Below are 19,874 nucleotides of genomic sequence, written 5' to 3' on the forward strand. Positions count from 1 at the left end.
CTCTGCTCTGTTGGCACTTGTTTACATTTTCCATCTTGCCGCCCATTTAGTTTAAAGTTTACTTCTCTGCCGCCTAACAGCTGCATGCAATCAGTTCTCCTTACCCATGCTTCCCTCCCTGCCCCCTCCCTTTCCCACCCCGTCCCCTGATTGGGCGCTAGGCCCATGTCTGGCTTCCTGGTAGAATTACCCCATTGTTCATGCCTGGCGCAGCATTGTTTTCATTGGCTGCCCTTGCACAAGGTAAGGGGTGAGACCGCTGCTTTGTTGGCGCTTATTTGAATTTTCCATCTTGCTGCCCATTTAGTTCTAAAGTTTCATTCTTAGCCACCTTGCAGGCATCATCCAATCAGTCTTCCTTCCCCCCACTTCTCTCCCTGCACCCTCCCTCTTCCTGCCCCATCACCTGATTGGGCACTAGGCACTAGTTAACTTTGCACTTAGAGCAGTCCCACTGCACACTGAAGCCCCCTTCAGCGAAGGGCCCTGAGGCAAAGGGCAGCTCCCACAGAAGCAGCTCCATATGGTTTCTCCGGTGTCAGCCGGGGGAAGCACAAAGCCTGCAGCCGTCAACCTACTGCGACTGCTAAAGTAAGTGCAGTGGATCAGGGAATGTAGCAATCACTGTACCCCATTAAACTGACCCTCCCCTCTAATTAATCTTTTGTTCATATTGCACCACCCATAGCATCTCAGCTAACTGTATTACTTGGCCATCTCTCTAGGAAAGTTAGCTTTTTCCTTTTTTACATTACTGTTTGTGTTGATACTAGGCCCTTTTCCCTATTTCTAGGAAAGTCAAATCTGGGTGTTTTTACATTGTTTTTTGTGTTGAAACTAGGCCTTTTTCACTCTTCATAGGAAAGTTGAATCTGGGTGTTTTTTTTAATAAACTTTATTTTCTATTTCCTTCTCAAGAGCATAGGTTACAAGCATGCTTAAACCCAGTGTAGAATCCCAAGCATTCTTCTTATAGTCAGTGTTAAGTTCTTTCATACATAGGTTCTTAAGTATAACAATGAAACAATTAATTCCCCCCCTTAATTTTCCATTATTCCCTTTTTAAACCGATTTATTTTCCCTTCAGCGATACCGTATTTCAAACCTAGTAATTGCAACATAACGTTTCTTACAACATAGTCCTATTTACTCTTATTTCTATATCGTGTATTGTCCTGTGTCTCCAGGGTTTTCCTTTTTGTTTCCTTTTTGCCCCCTTAGGTCTTCCCTCTCCCAAACCTCCACCCCTCCATGGCCATCTCTACTGAGTTCTTAAGTCCTTTGTTGCCTCCTTCTGGTTTTCTTGTCGTGCTGTCTCTCTCTCTCTCTCTCTCTCTCCCTGTTCTGGGTTGTTGTTAGGTGATCGTTATATTTCTGAGGGACTGTGGTTTATAGAAATGGGCTTCCCTGTCTCCGACAAAGTCTCTAAAAGGGGACCATATGGACAAGTATCTCTAGTATGTCCCTGTTCCTATGGCAGTTACCTTCTCCATTGCCATTACTCACCATATTGTCACCCACCACCATCGTGTCGTCAGGCCCTCTAGCGTTTTACACCGTTGTGCCAATGTCACTCGTGCTGCAGATAGTAAGTGTGTTATAAGAGTGACCATGTGTCCTGATGCTGCATATAAACCCTCTGCCTCCGCTCCCAACAGGATCACCTTAGGTGAGAGCGGTAAGTCTCTGCCAGTAATGTCTTTGATGTGTCCCAGTATCTCCTTCCAATAGGAAATTGCCTTGGGGCATGACCACCACATGTGGAATAGATCTCCTCTCCCTCCACATTGTCTCCAGCAGTTTGGGGGATACTCTGGGTTTATTTTGTGTAATCTATGGGGGGTCATGTACCATCTGTAGCATAATTTATATGCAGCTTCTTTAATTGCTGTACATTTGGAGGATCTATGGGCTCTTGTCCATATCTGGTCCCACTCGCTTTCCGTTATTGACTCTCCTACATCTTTTTCCCAGTTCTCTTTATATCTTAGGTTGTCCGTTGGTTGTGCCCCATTGAGCAGTCTGTGGATTCTTGATATCCTCCTCCTTGATTCCCCCTCTTCCATTGTTAGTTCCAAGCCTGTTGGGCTCTTGTTCCTGCCCTTTTCACTGATGGGTGGGAGATCCAGTGTCGTACTTGCATGTATTTGAGCCTTTTGTTTTCCCCCAGATCAAATTTCTTTTTGCATTCTAAGAAAGGGATCGGGTTACCGTTTTGGTACATGTCCTGCAGTGTCAAGGTGTCTGCGTCTTTCCATCCCTCCCAAAATTTCTTCTTAAAGCCTGGGGTGAAGTCGATGTTATGTGCTATTGGGGATAGTGGGCCCAACCCTCGTTTGATCTTTTTAATTTGCATGGCTCTGTCCCAGTTACTCAGGGCTGTTTTGGTGGCTCCTATTAATTTTCCTTCTGCTTCATGGGCCTTGGGGTTCAGTGCTAGGAGCGCTGTTATCGGGATCTGTGTGGATGCTTGTTCTATGCCTCTCCATCTTTTGGTGTCGGCTGGTTGAATCTGGGTGTTTTTACATTGCTGTTTGTGTTGAAACTATGCCATTTTCCCTCTTTCTAGGAAAGTGGATATTGGGTGTTTTCCCAGTGCGCCCCACCTCTTTCGTCCACACCGCTCCCGCATTCCCCTTTGGTAGCCTGCATGTTGCCTGCTGTGTGCCTCCTTTTGTGTGAACCCTCCCCTCTGTTGCCTCCTGTGGTGCTCGGCTTAGACTTTGCTTCTTTCCTCCCTGCACCCCCCTTCTTGCCTCCTCACACCCTCTTTGGTGCTATCAATCTCTCCCTTATTCTCAAACTGCTCCTCTATCTCCTACCCTATCCCTCTCACTAAGTCCGGTAGGAAAAGGTTCAAGACAGATATCCTTGTCTCCAACCCTGGCCTCCCTATCTCTGATACCCACATCATCGCTTCCTCCAGACAGACCCTAACAGACATCCTCTTTTTTGTTCCCTCTCCAGACCTATGGACCCCTCATATGGTCTTGGCTCTCTCTCCTATCTATTCCTCTTCCATTAATGGTGACACTCGGTGGGAGGTCTTCCTGGCATCCTTCCACTTTCTCCAATACCATCATTAATGTCTATCTGAATGGCACCGTCTTGGTCCAGGGCCCTAAACCCAATCTCCTCCTTATCGATAGACATCTCCTGTGTCTCATCAACATCCTTCTCCCGCTACTCCTACTAGCACCTCTCTGGCTCGTCTGCCACCTCCATTTTATGTCACCTCTCTGGTACCTTCCTCCTCCTCTCTGGCTACTATAACACCTCCTGCTACCTCCTCTGCCCACTGTTGGGCTGGGTGCACCTCATGCCTATACCCCACCCCAGAAGTCTTTCAAATTATTAAATGTGGCAACCTGCTCCACTTCGCTACTCTCAACTCTCGCTCTGCTCTCAAACACTCGCCTGACATCTGCCAACTCCTCGAAGAACTTGACTTGGATGTCCTCACTCTCACCGAGACATGGTTCACGGCTAGTGCTGTCACGAGTTTTGACACACTCCTCCCGGATGGTTACAAAATCCTCTCCAAGGCCACAACCAACCAACCCGGAGGTGGAGTAGCTCTGATCTTTCCAGAATGGGTTCCTGCTTCTATCATTCCTACGCAGGCCTACTCCTCCTTTGAATGTCTGGTCTGCAGGCTCTCTGTCTCTCCTGGTCTCACTCTGACTGTGGCCACTATCTACAGGCTACTTGGCCATGTTGCCCTCTTCCCCTCAGAGTGGTCTGACCTCTCCTTTTCTCTCCTTGTCTCTACCTCTCAACATCTCCTTCTCAGAGACCACAACATCCACCTGGATGGTTCTAATCCCTACTCTCGGCTCTTCTGCAACCTCTGCAACACTCTCTTTCTCTCCATTTTATCCTCTGGTCTGACTCACTCTGGCTGACACATCTTGGATGTTCTCATCTCCTCAGACATCCCCCCCTCTAACCCTCTCACCACTCCTTTCTCTTGGACTGACCACTTTCTGCTTTACTTTCAACTGAAACTCTCTGTCCCTCAGGCAAAGCCCACCCCAGCACTCCCACCTACCTTCACAGTCATTTGGGCCCATGCAGCATGTGTCAGTGGATGCATTTGCCTGTACTTTCTCTGCTTCTCCTATTCCTCCGGCTGACTGACACTCAAACTCAGCCCTCTCTAACTGGTATCTTTCTATTTCCAACACTCTGGACATCCTTGCCCATGTCATGAGAATCCATCTGAAGCCTGCCTCCAAGTGCAACTCTTGGTATGACTCCGACCATACCACCCTGAAACGCAAGTGCAGGGTGGCTGAGAGGAAGTGGAAGAGTTCGGGTGCATCCTCTGTCAAACTGGCCTGCTGCCTGCTCCAAAGATAATACAGACTCTATGTTCTGTCCAAGGAGAGAGTCCACATCCAAGCCCACTTCTCTGCAGCCTCTAACAACACGGCCAAACTCTTAAAATCTGTAAGGAGCTGGCCAATCCCGCTGCAGTCTCTGCCTCTCCTGTTCCCTCCCAGGCCCTTTGTACGGCTCTGGCTTCACACTTCACCACTAAAACTCAGGACATCCTGTCCTCTCTCTCCTCTTCCTCTCCTTCTACCTCTCTTGGCCCCCCTATGCCCGCCTCTCCTCCTTTTTCCACTTTCTCTATAACAACACCTGACAATGTTTTTAGACAAATCCGATCTATGAAAGTGTCATCCAAACAGGTGCTCCCCTGCTCTTCCAGAACCATCAAAGACCACATTGACACCCTCGCTCCAGCCTTGGCCGATTTCTGCAATCACTCCTTCACCACTGGATCGTCCCCCTCTCTCCTCAAGCACTTCCTTCTGCACCCCCTTCTTAAAAAGCCTTCTTCTGATCCTACCTGTCCAGAAAACTATCGCCTGCTCTCTATCACTCCTTTCCTGGGAAAACCCCAGGAAAAACTGACCATCTCCTAGCTTACTTTCCACACTGAATAAGTTAGTTGTCTCCATGGCCATCAAGCTGACATCAGAGCAGCCAGAGGCATGGAAAATGCTCTCCTGAACACCCTTGAACATCTGCTCTCTAATCTTGATTCCACTCTTCCTTCTGTCCTCATGAAACCTGGGCATCATGGATCAGGCCCTGGAGTGGTTGACCTTCTTCCTCCTGGATCGACCGTCCAAGGTCCAACTTGGGTCCTTTCTCTCCACCACCTCTATATCCAGATGTGGTGTTCTCCAGGGCTCTATCCTCTCACCCTTGCTCGTCAATGTCTACTTGGCCCTTTGGCCCACCCAATCTCTATCTTCTCTTCCAACTTTCAGTGTTATGTGGATGATACTCAGTTATCTTTCAGGCTCCCCTTAGTCGCCTCTCCTCTTTCCCTCATTGCTGACTGTCTATCCATGATTTAGGATTGGTGTGCCTTCAACAATCTCTGCCTTAATGCCAGTAAGGCAGAGATCCTTCTCATTGGGAACCCTGCTCCCGCTTTCCATCTCTCACTCTGGCCGCCCTTCTTGGGCCCTCTTCCTATGCCTTCCTGTGAGGCAAAAAACTGCGGTGTCATCTTCGACTTCAGTCTCTCCTTCTTTCCTGACATCACAGACCTTGCTACCAGCTGCACCTCCTCAGAGGTATTCTTCCTTTTCTCACTTTCACCCAGAAGCTCACTGTCTCCAGAGCCCTGGTTCTCTCTAGACTGGACTACTGCAACAGCCTCTTTCTCAATCTGCCTTCCTCTACTCTCCGCCCTCTGCAGCTAATCCAGAACAGGATTGTGAGACTTGTCCTTGGCCTCAAGCCCAGGTCTTGTATCTCTCCAGCCCTGAAATCTTTCCACTGGCTCCCGGTGACTGCAAGGATCAGGTTCAAGACCCTCTGCATTGTCCACAAGGCTTTCTGGGGCCGGGGCCCGCATAGCATCCAACTCTCTCTTTCAAAATACTTTCCTTCTTGAGCCCTTCGCTCAGCTACCTCTAACTCTCTGAGGGACAATGCTTCTCCAGGGAGAGAGTGGGGGTGGATCTCTCTCCTCTGCACACGCCTCTCTCTGGAATGGCCTCCCTGCCCCTCTCAAATTTGAGTCGAACCACCTTAAGTTCCAGAACCAACTCAAGACCTTACATTTCTCCTCTGCTTTCTCTCTCACCGGTCTGCTGCACCCACTGGTTGCTTGGCTACCCTCAGTGTCTCACTGGGTACCAGGCTCCTCCTTGATCATTCTCCCCTATGGGCCTACTGCACACTTAGGAGCTGTAACTGTAACCTCTATAGTCCCCTGCCTCCTAGCACTTCCCAGAGCTGCACTGCCCTGGCTGCACTCACTCAGGGCATTGCTGCCCTGATTGCACGTCCCCCTTCCCTCTCTCTGGCAATACCCCCTCTCTCTTCCTCCTGCACTTTGCATTGTCACGCCTGCATGATCTGAATGACACAAGGCCTAGTAAGATCGTTTGTCTTGTCCTCTCTTGTCCTGTCAACTAAAAAACACTTGTGTACAGGCATGTTATAAATGGCAGATGTCACATCATATCATATCACACTGAAGGCTTCCTGAGGTCAGGCAGTTGTTTGAGTAGGTGAGTTGGTCGGCACTATTGAGTCATGGAAATAAGTCACTGCCAGTGTCTTTGTCTGGTTCAGAGCCATCACTTTCAGTAGCCAGCAATAGAGTTTTAATGTCAGGCCTGCTCTTGTGGTCTGAGATTATAGGTAAATCTGGCAAGTCTCTCACTGTGTCCTTCAATTGAGACTTCCTCTTGAAGCTTCAGGGACTTGCCCAGCATTGAACAATGCTGTGGTACAGCCTCTCTCCTTCCCCCCACCTTTAGATAGGAGAATTGGGGCTGAGGGTGAAACTAAGTCACCAATGCTTGGATGCATCCATTCCAACATCTGGCATCCACTCAATCCCTGGAGACTGACAAGTTCAAGCTTGCAGATCTGTTCCTAGACTGTGAATGGGGATGTGCAGTTCCAGTGAATGCCAGATGCCCTTTCACCTCACTAACAATTGGGAATATTCTCAGCTGACTCCCAAACAGGGCTCTGTTCAGGCAATGACCATATAGCGCTCTATCAATGTCTTCATTTTTACCATGCAGGGCTGGTTTCAGGTTAGATGAGGATGGTTTGCATACACATAGGCTAACCGGTCTATGAAGGTTTACTGATATTTATTATTTTATTTTGGGTGATTTTACCACTTTTATTATCACTGCATTTACTGTGATTCTACATTTACTGTTGTGCCCCCATTTAAGGCATTTCTCCTTCTATCCAGATATTCCAAATCTATTCCAAATCTAGGTGTTCCTGCATTTACTGTTGTGCCCCCATTTTAGATGTTTCTCCCTTAACCGGGTTTTCTAAAATCTAGGTGATTCTACCTCCAAGGATCTTGGCATTGTTCGCAGTGGCACACTGTGATCAATTTCCCCCTCCCCCCCGGCTCCGAGACGGGCCCCTCTCCCACTGCTCAGACTCCCAGTCTAGGGAGACCACAATTGTTGAGGCCGGCAAATTGCATTGGACCTGGGAATAGACATCAAAGAATAACTCTATCTGAGTTTAAGGTATGTATACCTGGCAGCACATTCTGTGGACACAGGCCTCAGGCACGGCCGCCCATCCATGCACTATAGAATGCAGCTATGGCTATGCAGTTCCGGTCTAGCAGCTTGCATAGCCGTCAACAGTGAAACCCCTGGTGTACCTCAGCACCTCTGACATTAATATACAGTGACTACCTACGAAATAATTTTGGTCTAGCTGGGCACACATCGAGTCTCCGGCCCCAGCACTGTATCCCAAACCACCAACAGCAGTCACCCATGTGCCTGACCTCCGAGCTGCCTACTGGAGTCTAGCCAGCCCATTTAAGTCCTAACCTGGCAAAATGTACACATGCATCTTGAAAAGTAACTCATAGAATCTCCCACACATGGACATTAGTCCTCAAGGGTGTTCCAACCACAATGCACATTGAGGCCATATAAATGGGAAAAGGGTGCTATATAAATGATGACTACAACACAATACAATCTTCCTTGACATCTGTACTCTCGTCCCCTTCTCCTTCATAGGTCACACCATCATGTACGACATCATCAGGTGGCACCGGCTCAGCTACAAATGTTACGGGATTGACTATGTGACACCTCACTAGATCAATAGATGCATTTGATAAAATAACTTCATATTTTGAAAGTCTCTGAATGGTGAGAGTCGATTTGGACTTTTCGAAAATCACAAAATTTGCATGTTCAACATACAATGTCACCGGGCAGCCCATAGTAATAGTCCAAGACTTTTGAATAGCAAAATCCACTGCCACCAGAGCTTGCTTGCACGGGAAATAACCCTGCATGACTGCATCTAAGAGTGTGCTATAATAGGTTAGAGGCTTATGGCCCATTGATGTTCTCAGGGTGAGGACCATCATGATCACATGCCCATTTGAATGGGAAAATAAAAAAAATGTCTTTTTGTAGTCCAGTGTCACCAGGACTGGAGCTTTACTGATCGCAGCCTTAAGCTCCCGGAAACAAGTTACCATCTCTTCCGACCACTGAATCAGACCTTTTACTTTCTTTGCTTCTTTGAGTCCTTGCAATTGGGGCCTTGTGTAACTAGAGTAGTTGGAAATCCAAGACCTACAATAGTTACAGAGGCCCAAAAACATCTGCTTCTGTTTTACGGTAACTGACTGTGTTGTACTCTGAACTGCAACTGCTCACTCAGGTATCACCTTTCTTCCTGTGAACAATATTACTTGCCCCAGGTACACTACTTCTATGTGTCAATATTGTAATATCTCCTTGTCCACCTTGTGCCCCTTCTCTGTGAGCAGAGAATCTCCTCAACACTACTCTGAAGTGCTACAGACTAACACATTGTCCACATACTGAATCACTGTACAAGGCACATGCAAATTCCCCAAATCCATCTGAACCACCTGATTATAAATACTCAGGGATTCATGATAACCCTGTGGTAATCTTGTGTGATGTAATCCTTGGCCACTATAGGTAAATGCAGTAAGGTACTGAGAATTAGGGTGCAAGGGAACTGAGAAAAATGCATTCTTCAGATCAATTACAGTCAATTGGGTAAAACCAGTGGGGATGTTACAGAGAAATGTAGCAGGATTCGGAACCACTGAGAACTCAGCCTCAACAATATTATTCAAAGGACACAAATCCTGCACTGTCCTCCAAGTGGATCCTTGCACCTTCTTCGCAGGATAGATAGTCGTGGGGCAATGGATGGCTGGATTATACCTTGTTTCCACAATGTCATAATGGTCTCATAGATGCCATAATCTGCCTCATTAGACATGTGGTACCGTCCTACACGTGGCAATATTGCACCAGGTTTCAACTTTATGCGTACTGCTCCTATGCTTTTGGGAAACCTGACATCATGAGGATTACTAGTCCACAAGTGACTAGGCACCTTCTCCAAATCTTGCTTTTAATATTTCGATGAGGTTCTCACAACAGACATAGTCTGAGGTATCTCCCTATGCTCTATCGTTATCTGGCAAGGTACACCAATTTCAAAAACCATCTCACCTGTGTCCTCGGCCTCATCGAACAAGTGTTCATCAGGCACCCTCTTTAGCGATAATGTCGGATTGATGCACAGAACTGTACACCACTCCTTCCCTTCCTCACCAGCATGTGCGTGAACCAATTAGTCCTTTTTGATGACTATTGCTTCGAAAAGTATGGTTATCATTGTGCCTGCCACAACCTCTTGTGGAACTGCGGGATGAAATACAAATTCAGCTGGTACCCGTCATGCTCTGTTTCTAATCCCAGGTACCCATGCCAGCACCACCGTCACTCCGTAGAGGAACAAGAAAGATTGTACGGGCATTCCCCTTGATGTGCTCTCACTATAGCATGCTCACAAAAGTGCCTTTGGCCTGGTTAGATACAAACCTGGAGTTGAGCATACTATACCTTCTTCTGTGAATGAGATCGACATAATCGAATTGTTCAAAAGATCTCTGCTCAAGAGATTCACTGGGGTATCTGTACAATACAAGAAAGGAGCTGATACATCCTGTATATTGTGGCATTCATGGAAGCAGGAGACTGGCCAAGAGAAGTCATGTTCTACAGTAGTGTATTGTTACACAAAAAGAAAACAGCTATTTATCCCTATTCTAAGGCAGTTTTCCTACCTAAGAACAGTCCTGGTCAAAACCCTGCTATCCCTAATGCTACAGCAAAACCCAACATACATATAAGATCCCCTGTGCTCCAAGGGGGATGACTCCCTCTCCCTTAACAAAATGGACAGTTTATCAGGTAAAGAAAAAAGTCTCAAAATAAAGTTCAGATAAGCCTAGGAGGATGGCTCCCTCCTCCCAGCAGACTCCTCGTAGCGACAAATGGTGCTTGTGATGATGAAACACAAAAGTAAGGCTAAAAGTGTTCTTGTGTAGAAAACACAGTTCAAAGGAAATGCTCAAAGGCAAACAAACTTAAAAGTCTATGTGGTCCTGCTTGTAGTAGTAGTAGTAGTGGAAATTCCTCCAGTCCCTCGAGTATTATCCCCTTGTGGCATTGGACATATACTTTAGCCCGAAAGTAATCCACACTACAGTGTATTTGTTGGTTAGGTTTCTGACCCCACCCAGACTTTACATCTCCCCAATTACCTTTGTTCCGGGAGTTCTTTACTAGATCTTCCACGGGTCTTGGAACCATAAGACTTGCTAATGTTGTGCTTCTCAGTCTTCAACTACTCGACTCTTGTGTTGTGTAGTCTGAGGCTGTACTGAGATAAGGAGTGTGAGACTACCTTTGAATTGCGCTTTGTCTGGTGGACACTCAATGTATTGGAAAGGGGGGCTACCCAGCTTCTCAGTTGGTTTGGTTGTAACTGGGCGTGTCTGGGGCACATACCTTGTTATGATGTGAACAGGATGTTGCTGTCCCCATGCTATCACCTTGTGTATCATTTTGGGAGGGGGACGTGGTGATGCTTCCAACTCTAAGGGTCCCTTCATATGGATTTCTGTTTCAAAGGAGACCCTGGCGGTTCTCTGTTAAAATGTTTTAAAGACACTAGTCCAGATGGGTGTTTACCTCTTTGAGGTACCCCTTTCCGCTCTAGGCATCTCGGAGGAAAAAGGAAGAAGATAACCCCCATACAGTGTTATGGAGAGGTGCAACCGAACAGCGTTGCTGTCATCTTGGATTTCATGATCGATATGTTTTTGGTAGCTCTTCAGTGGTTCTTCTTTTCTTTTGGGTCACCACTCCCTGTAGTGGTGGTAGGCCTCTCTCTCTGAGAGCCCAGTTTGACTAAAGTGCTGTTCTATGAAAAAAGGTTCACCCACAGGGTAGTTGGGGTCTGTAAAGGCGGTCTCAGTCAATGAAAATTGATAATAGGAGATCAATAAGAAAATGAATTGAGTAACACCAAGCGCAAGAGAAGAAACAGCTTTATTCAAATATGAACAGCCGGGAGTGCATGCAACACAGCATTCTCTGTATGATATAATACAGAACACAAGCTTTTAAACCAAATAGAAATCACAAATGATGTCATGGTAAGTGATAGAAAACACTTATACTCACTTGTCCTATTGGTTAATAAGATATAACACCTATACATTCTATTTATTTATTTATATTTGTATGCTGCACAACTCATCCATGGGTCTCAGGGCGCACATATAGAAGACAAACAGGAGGATGGAACAGAGGATCAATTAGAAGTGTAACGTCATGCCATGTTAAAGAGGTGCATCTTGATTTTTTTCTTTAAATCTTTGAGGGAAGTTATCTTTCTCAGATCAGGCGGGACTGCCTTCCATGCCTGGGGAGTCTGAACATCAAATGAGGTACCACCAAACCGTTTCAGTTTGTATTTAGGTTGCTGGAGGCTATATGCGCAGGCTACTATTATTGGGTATTCTTTAACTGATGGCTCCTCCTAAATTTGTCCTACTAAAAATGTTACACTTCATTCTAACATATTTTTGGGTAATACTATACTACATTAGCCAACATAGCAGACATAATTCTAATTGGTTAATGATTTGTTCATCCGACTTGGGCACTTTAATGTGATTACGGGATGGTTGTGAGGAAAGGGGAGATAAACAGACTGATATGATTCAGTTTGAATAAATTACTCCCTTATTGTTCCCAGCCTTGAGGCCTTATCTGCCAATGTGTTTGTGGCCTTGATATGTTGTTGGTGTATGGATGTGTTAAGGGAGTAGCAGGTGCACAATCTAGTTAAGCCTGGAATTAAGGATCACAGTTCCAAACCCGTACTGGAGGACAACTGTTCAGAACTCATTTTCGTCTATTTATTGAGTGTCCCTGCTATCCTAACCTGTGTGTGCTGTGCTGTGCATTTATTCATTAGGATGTTGTTGATATGGCAGCTATTTGCCCCTGGAGATCAAGGCTATCTGCACTTTCTCACTGCTAATAATAGAAGCAAATTCACTTTATAGTTGCATGCTGTGTGCTATCTAGTGTGGTTTTGATTCCCTGTCAGGGCCCCCTTCCTTACTGACCCTAATGCCTGAGCGTCTGTCTGAATATTGTTGTGGTTTGGGATTATGTGCAAAACAGTTCTGATGTCAGGTTGATAGCCTCTTCATGAGTTGGGTGGTATCCTGCCGGTAAATCTGCCAGAATACTGCCCACTGCAATTACTATTACCCTCACTTGGTCCAGCGGTATTACCACTGGATTACAAGTGGCAGTTTAAGTCTTCATTTTTCTAGGGCAATTGCTGCAACAGTAATTCCGCTGCAGTAATTGTGCTGAGAATTGGAGGAAAGCCTGCCGATTTACCTCCAGCTCAGATGAAGCAGTAAAGCTATTATGCCACTTTTCTACTGCACCACCCAACTCGTGATAAGGCCCTCGCTATTTCAGAATAAGGGCATTTCAAAGTTCTGTCTGAAAAATGGCAGTAATCTGGTTCATTCTCCACCACAATAATGTTCTTCATGTCTCATGCATTGCATACCGCCATCTATTATGCCCTGCCCATATATTATGCAACCTATGCCTACTTACGCCCATCTCTATGATACTTGTGTAACCCTATCTGTGTATTCTACAAACTTTCCCAAAAATTGGGAGTGCACTCTAGTTCTTGCCCTATTTGCGTAATGAAATCTATTCTATTCTTTATGGCCTTTGCATTACCTCTAATGTTTAAACTGGTTAATACAGATCACTTCTCAGTTTGTGCTTTTGTTCTCTTCCAGGGACAGGTGGGGCGGGGCCAGACCTTGTGCTGATCTCATCATCACACTCCACCCTACAGTCTATTTATTGACCAAATGCCCATTGCTATTCATCACCTCATATCCGCCGTTAGGGATCCACACCTTAAAGATCCCCCTCAGGTTACCTCCCTGTTCCACATATTCTTCTGGACCACATGCCATAAAACAGCAGTCCCCATCTCAGTCACAGTCCACCCACTGCTGGGTATAATTTTCAGGATCCGACGGGAGTTCATATTTAGTACCAGGTGTACCAATTGGACTTTCTATGACATACATGCAGTGTGGTTCATCTGTTTGATTGCGAACATTTACCAGGACTAAAGTCAGCTTGTGTTTCTCTACTATTTTCTTCCCTGCTCTTTTACATTGCCTCAGGATAATTTGCAGGATACAGATGCCAGTCAGTACTAATCCTAGCAAGCACTGCTATTAATATTTTAAACACATCTTCTAAACAGGCAGGCACCCATGAGAACAGATAATCAAGCCAATCCTCATCTTCTGTTTCCTCCGTCTCCTGCACCATTTTGTATATAATTCATGCAGAGACGTTATAGCTTCTGTCAAGCTCCCATTCTGCTTAGCACGTGCTGGTTTAAAATAAACAGCAACTTGGTCCTATCTTTGCACACATGCCCCCCTCCATAACAGTGAGGAGGATGAGGACATACCTATTTTGAAGAGTTATCAATCTGACAGCTCTTAACTCCTTAATAGCGTTAAGCCCCTTTGCAGTGGCATTGATAATTTGCAGTAACTTCCCTCTAGTTATCTGCAACCACTTAGCATTGGTGGCTGTTTGCAAGGCAGGGACAAGGAGGGATGTAAAGAACAGCAATGCTTTGTTGAACAGTCTGTATTCAGGTGGTATGTCATCCAGTGACTTTTTTACTTATCTTTGAGAAATAATTGTCTCTTTTTGGGCGCTGTAATGTTAAGGATATTTTCTCCCGTTATTTATTGTCGGTCATGGGGTAATTTCGAATTTGCACCACATTGCTTTTTTGGCACTATGAGTGCTGGTGCATGCAACGCTTCCAGTGAGCATTTACCACCTCACTTTGTCTTGAGCTGCAAATAAACCCAATAGTGGTCAATTAGTACAGCTCTGCCTATCTCCATACCCGGTAATCTATGAAGTGACCACATCCTTTGTTCTTTCCCACTATCACTGTGCCATTGTTTCTGAAGCACAGGGGAGGATTTACCATCTGTGTAATGTGTTGGCCCCTATTTATCTTCCACCCAAGTCAGCAAGTTGGTATGTTCTAAAATTCCCCTCCATACGTTTATAATAGTTTCTACTATACATCCTATTTTCTCTTCCACCCATCCTTCAGAGGTGTACAAATCCCCTACTATATGCAATCGTGGCCTCTCCAAACAGTAGGGTATTTATTTCACTTGCGAATCTGTGCACTTCAACAACAGATGCTCAATCATTGTCATATCATCTCTGCATGCCCCTGACAATGCCTACTTCATTAGCATTTCTTTTGTCCCTTTCACTTTCGTTTGCTTGATACAATTATCCTCCTATGGGGACTCTGCTCGTGTAACCAATTTTATGCAAGCCCACTTCCCCTGAAATTGTCCTCTCATTTTGCACAATGCAAGATGAGTTAGACAATGTGCTCTGTGTTTTGGTATTTCCTTGGCCACAAACACTTTGGAGGTGCTCAACGGATATGGAACGAGAGAGCAGATGAAGCAGTTCTAATCCAATTTCTCCCTCCCCAACTTGGTCGTATGTCTGTACCACAAATGATTAATTCTATGGTTAAAACCTTCAAAATGTCTTCTCAGAAAATCATAATCAATCGCATCTCTCCTAACTCTAGTCATACTTTGAGACTTTGTGTAAGGGGATAGAAAAGAAAGCGTTCTTCAAATCTATCACTGTAAAATGTGTGGCAGTAGGTGGTATGAACATAAAATGGAAGCCAGATTGGGTACAACTGGAAGTGTTGCCTCCACAATGTTATTTAAAGGGCATAGATCCTGTATAAATCTCGATGACCCCCCCCTTTCGCTTGTTTCACAGGATACACTGGATTGTTACATGGGGATTCAGACAGCACTATTATCCCCTGTTTCCTCAGAGCAACAATAGCTTCATAGATGCCTTTGTCTGCCTCTCTAGACATGGGGAACTTCAATTTTTTTTTTATTTTTTTTTTTATTTTATTGTAAAACTACAGTTTAATACATGTATCAAACTTTTGTTACAAGAGTTTCCCACTTTGGCTGTTATACACCAAGTAAAGCTAAGTTGACATTGTCGTTTCCACTTCTTTTATTTCTTTATCCTTTTCCCTCACGCATGATGAGGTCTTGTCTCGTGTCCTCAGGTTTGATCTGTGGTCAAGATTGCGTCTAGGAAGTTTATTATACTGCATGTGAGTTTGATGTTTTGCCCGGCCGCAACTGTTTCCCACCACTCATCTGCGTCATATAAAATGGGTTTGTAAGAGTGCAGGTGTAGTTCTCGGGTAGTGGTAAGCTCTGTACAGGATGTTATTAGATGTTTTAGTGATTCCACTTCTCCAGAGTTACAAATTATGTGAGGGAGTGACTCTAGATCGACGTTGATATAATGATTCTCTGTTGTTCAGAACATTTAGTCTGAATTTCAGGAATTGATTCCTGTGGTAACGAGATAGACACGATGTAAGATACTTCGGGGGGGAGTGTAATTTCAGCATACTCGTCAAATCTGGGAGAGTGGCTTTCCGAGTTACACGAAGCTCGTGAGTTGATATCCAGTCCCAGATTTCGAGTTTTTTCTTTGCGTGCTGAGGTCGGTTGATCAGCTCATTTATAGAGATGTTAGCGGCTTCCATGATGGTTTTTACTTTACGCTTCCATGTTTGAAGTATGTTTGATTGTGAATATTCTGACTCCTTTGCAAAAATTCTATATGCTGGAATTTGTGAACCAAGTAGTATTTTCCTCATGAATGATAGGGATTGCCATATTATTGTCATGTAGAGAGAGTTCTGCGTCAATTCGTATCTCAGAGCTACAGTTGAAATATATTTTGGAAGACTCAGAGCTCGTCTGCAGAACTTCCCTTCGAGCTGTTGCCACAGGGAATGCTCGATGTTCCAGCCTGTCGCCCCGCCAAAAGTTATGGTTGGAATAAATTTCTGCAGGTAGAATGTTAGTAGTGGGGCTATTGAAAATTTTCCAAAGTCTTTGTTGATTTTGGCTCCTTGGCGACCTAGTTTATCTGCTCTTTCTAGAAGATCGCTTGTCCATGCAGATTCACAGATGGAATTGTTAACCAGGATGCTCAGGTATCTAATAGATGATACAATGTTTAATTCTGCTTTTTCAATTGCCCATTTAAAGTTGTTATCTTTTCTCGATACATTTTTTCCAATACACATGATCTTTGTTTTGTCTGTATTTAGTTGCAGGTCGTTGGCCTCTAAGTACTTGTTCAAACTAAGTAGTAGATGTTGTAGGCCAATCTGAGTTAGGTCGATCAACACGATGTCGTCGGCATATACGAGGCATTTAATGGAGGTTCCGTTTATTCTTGGAGAGAAACAGTGGACAGTTTCAAGCCAGTGCGGTAAATCAGAGATGAAAAGTTTGAATAATTCAGCAGCAAGGGGACAACCTTGCTTGACCCCCTTATGCGTGGGGATCGGCTCTGTGAGTGTACCTTGAGAGTTCACCTTCACTTGTATTGTTGTATTAGTGTGCAACGCTATGAGGGGGTCAAGAAGTTGTGCTGGGCAGTTCCACCCTCGTAATTTAGACCAAAGTTTGCCGCGGTTTATTGCGTCAAACGCTTGTCTGAGGTCGACAAATGCAAAAAAGATTTTTTTTTTCGCTTTTAGGGCTTCTAGTTTTAAGATGGATTACAGGGTGAGATTTACATCAACACCGACTTGTTCGACGAAACCTGTTTGACGACAGTCTGTTTGTTTTTCTTTGGCAGCCCAAGCCGTCAGTTTCAAGCGGAGGAACGATCCGAATATTTTCCCCATCGTGTCCAGCAGGGCAATAGGCCGGTAATTCGAAGGTTCGTCACGACTTCCTTTCTTATAGATTGGTACCACTATGGCCTTGGCCCAAGATGCAGGCGTTTTTCTAGACTTTGAAATTTGTCGAAATAGAGTTTCCATAAATTTGGCCCAATGATGTTTATGTTTTTTTAGTGTAATGTTGGAGATGTGATCAGGTCCGGCTGCACTTGAGTTCTTTAGGTTTCCAATTGCTATTGCCAGGTCTTCCTGTGAGGGTGTTATTTCCCAGGCTTTAGAGGAGGCAAAGAAGAAGTCTTGGGTGTCTTGGAGCGGCTGTTCATATGCTTTTGTGAAATAGTCGACCCACTTCGCGCTAGGAATTTCATTTGACATATTTGGGTTGGTTTTTGTTATTCCTTTATTTAGTATGGCCCATATGTCACGAGAATTTTTGGTGATTATTAATTTTAACATAATTTCAGCTCTGTCTTGTTCGATGATCGCAGAGTGAGATTTAAGCCAGTTTCTGTAGGCTTGGCGGCGCGTTTTTATCTCCTTTTGTATGTCGGTTTGATCGTGTTTGGACTTTCTTATCAGCCGTATGTCTTTTCTTAATGATTTTTTTGCTGCAGCTATTTTATTGCTGTAGAGGTGTTTTGTAGTGTTGCCATAGAATCTTAAGTTTGAGTGTTTTGGCAGGAATGCGGCCAGCAGGGGAACGTATTCAACGTCATTAGACTCCTCAAGGTCGGAGACTAGTTTCATGATTTTCGGGCCGTTGGTTTTAAGCCGGTTTCCAGCAGCGTTTATCGACAGAGGTATTTCATAAGTCTCAGACAAGAAGGGGGTCTCGTGATGTAATAATAAACATAGCATGTCGTGGTCACTAGCGGACTTCGGGATTACCTCGAGTGATTCCACCGTTTCGAATATGTTTCGAGAGGCCCAAATATAGTCCAGGGTTTTCCTGCATTGGAGTCGCTTCCAGGTTGTGTTGCAGGGTTGGTCGCCCTTTGTGTTTCCGTTGACCATTTGACAGTTTCGTGAGGCAAGTGCTCGAGACCACAACTTGCCTCGTTCAGAGACTTCGGCTTCAGGTATAGGGTTGTTCTCCATGTTGTGAGGATTGAATTGAAACCAGCTGCAGTTCAAGTCGCCGCATATAATTACCGATAGGTCAGTAAAATTAAGGAAGGCATTGTCAATTAAAGTTGTGACTGAAACAATAAAGTTTGTAGTGGAGATCTTTGCTGGGTTCCAATAACTGTTGATTACAAGTAAATGACTGTGGGTCTTTGGGATTTTCGTGTCACATCGGATAATCGTTCCTTGCACAAAAGGATTCGGATTTATTGTAACGATTGGGGTCATCCAGTTATAGATTTTAACCAGAGTTAATAGGCCTGAGAAAGGACGGCCTTTGGAGTTTTTTTTCGCGGGGTTCAAAAAAACACTGAATCCGTCTTTAGATGGTGCTTCGCGAAGCCATGTTTCTTGGAGGCAGATCATGAAGACCTTGTCTGAAGGTTCTACAAAATCATTGAACAGGTGCGTAAAGCCACGGGTATTCCAGGAGATCAGACAGAGCTGTGTCTGTGTTGCTCATTGTCAGTGGTTTTGGTCGTCTCTTCTGCTGACTTCTTGTCTGCTCCCATCGATTCTTGTTTTGAGAACCAGCTCTTGTCGAGATCTAGATGGAAGTGATAATGATTTCCGTAAGGACGTTCGACTGATGTTTCTTTCAGGTTTATTTATGTTGTGCTTCCTGGTCGGGTTTCGGTTTTGATTTGTCAGATCTGGTTCCAAGGAAATGTCAAACCCAAACACTAGTAGCTCTTCAGCAGCTTGCAGTAAGATGTTTTTTGCAGTACAGGAGGTTAAATGTAGTAGCACTTGATCGGTGGATTTTTCGGTTGCATATTCAACAATTTTGATGTCGTCTGTCTTTATGGACCGAAGTTGAGAAACACAGGTAAACAGTTTTAGAACGTTAGTTCTATTTAAGTTTAATTCGTGTTCGTCAGATAAGATGTTTTGAAGTCGGAGTTTCCATGAAGTTGCTACAAGTTTTGACATGTCGCCATGAGCTCTAGAGCGAAAGTGTGAATCGATTTTTCTCTGGTTTGTTGTTAGCTTTGGATTTAATCTTGAGCTGACAGAAACAGGCAAGGTCTTTTCAGCATTTGAAAAATCCTTTTTTGGAGTGTCGCAAGGACGTCGATTGTGCGGTTTTTCATTCGCTGAAGTTTGTTTTGATGCCAGGTTGTTAGCAACTTTTGCTGGCGTGGCTTCGTAAGAGGAGAAGTTGTTTATTTCACTTCCAGTTAAATATGTAGAGAGATCGCATAGGTCTACGGAAGATTCATTTGCCGAGCGGACCGGGCTCTCAATAATCGAGTCTATGCGTCGGCGTTTTTCTGTTTGTTTAGGCATGACTTTGTTCTGATCTTTTGGCCAGGCAGGTTCTTGGGTTTGTGAAGAGTTCGGTTGTTGATGAACATTTTTACGTTCAAACAAACCAGATTTTTTTTGGAGTGGTCAGAGTTCTTATAAATTTTTTTACAGTATGACGTGTATTTTTTTTTGTTGGGATTCCTTTTGACCGCCTTCAGAACGTTTCTGTTTGTCTATAGTTGAGCCTTTCTTAGTTG

Source organism: Ambystoma mexicanum, chromosome 3q, assembly GCF_040938575.1.
Source record: "Ambystoma mexicanum isolate Mex_15411 chromosome 3q, UKY_AmexF1_1, whole genome shotgun sequence".
Taxonomy (NCBI): Eukaryota; Metazoa; Chordata; class Amphibia; order Caudata; family Ambystomatidae; genus Ambystoma; species Ambystoma mexicanum.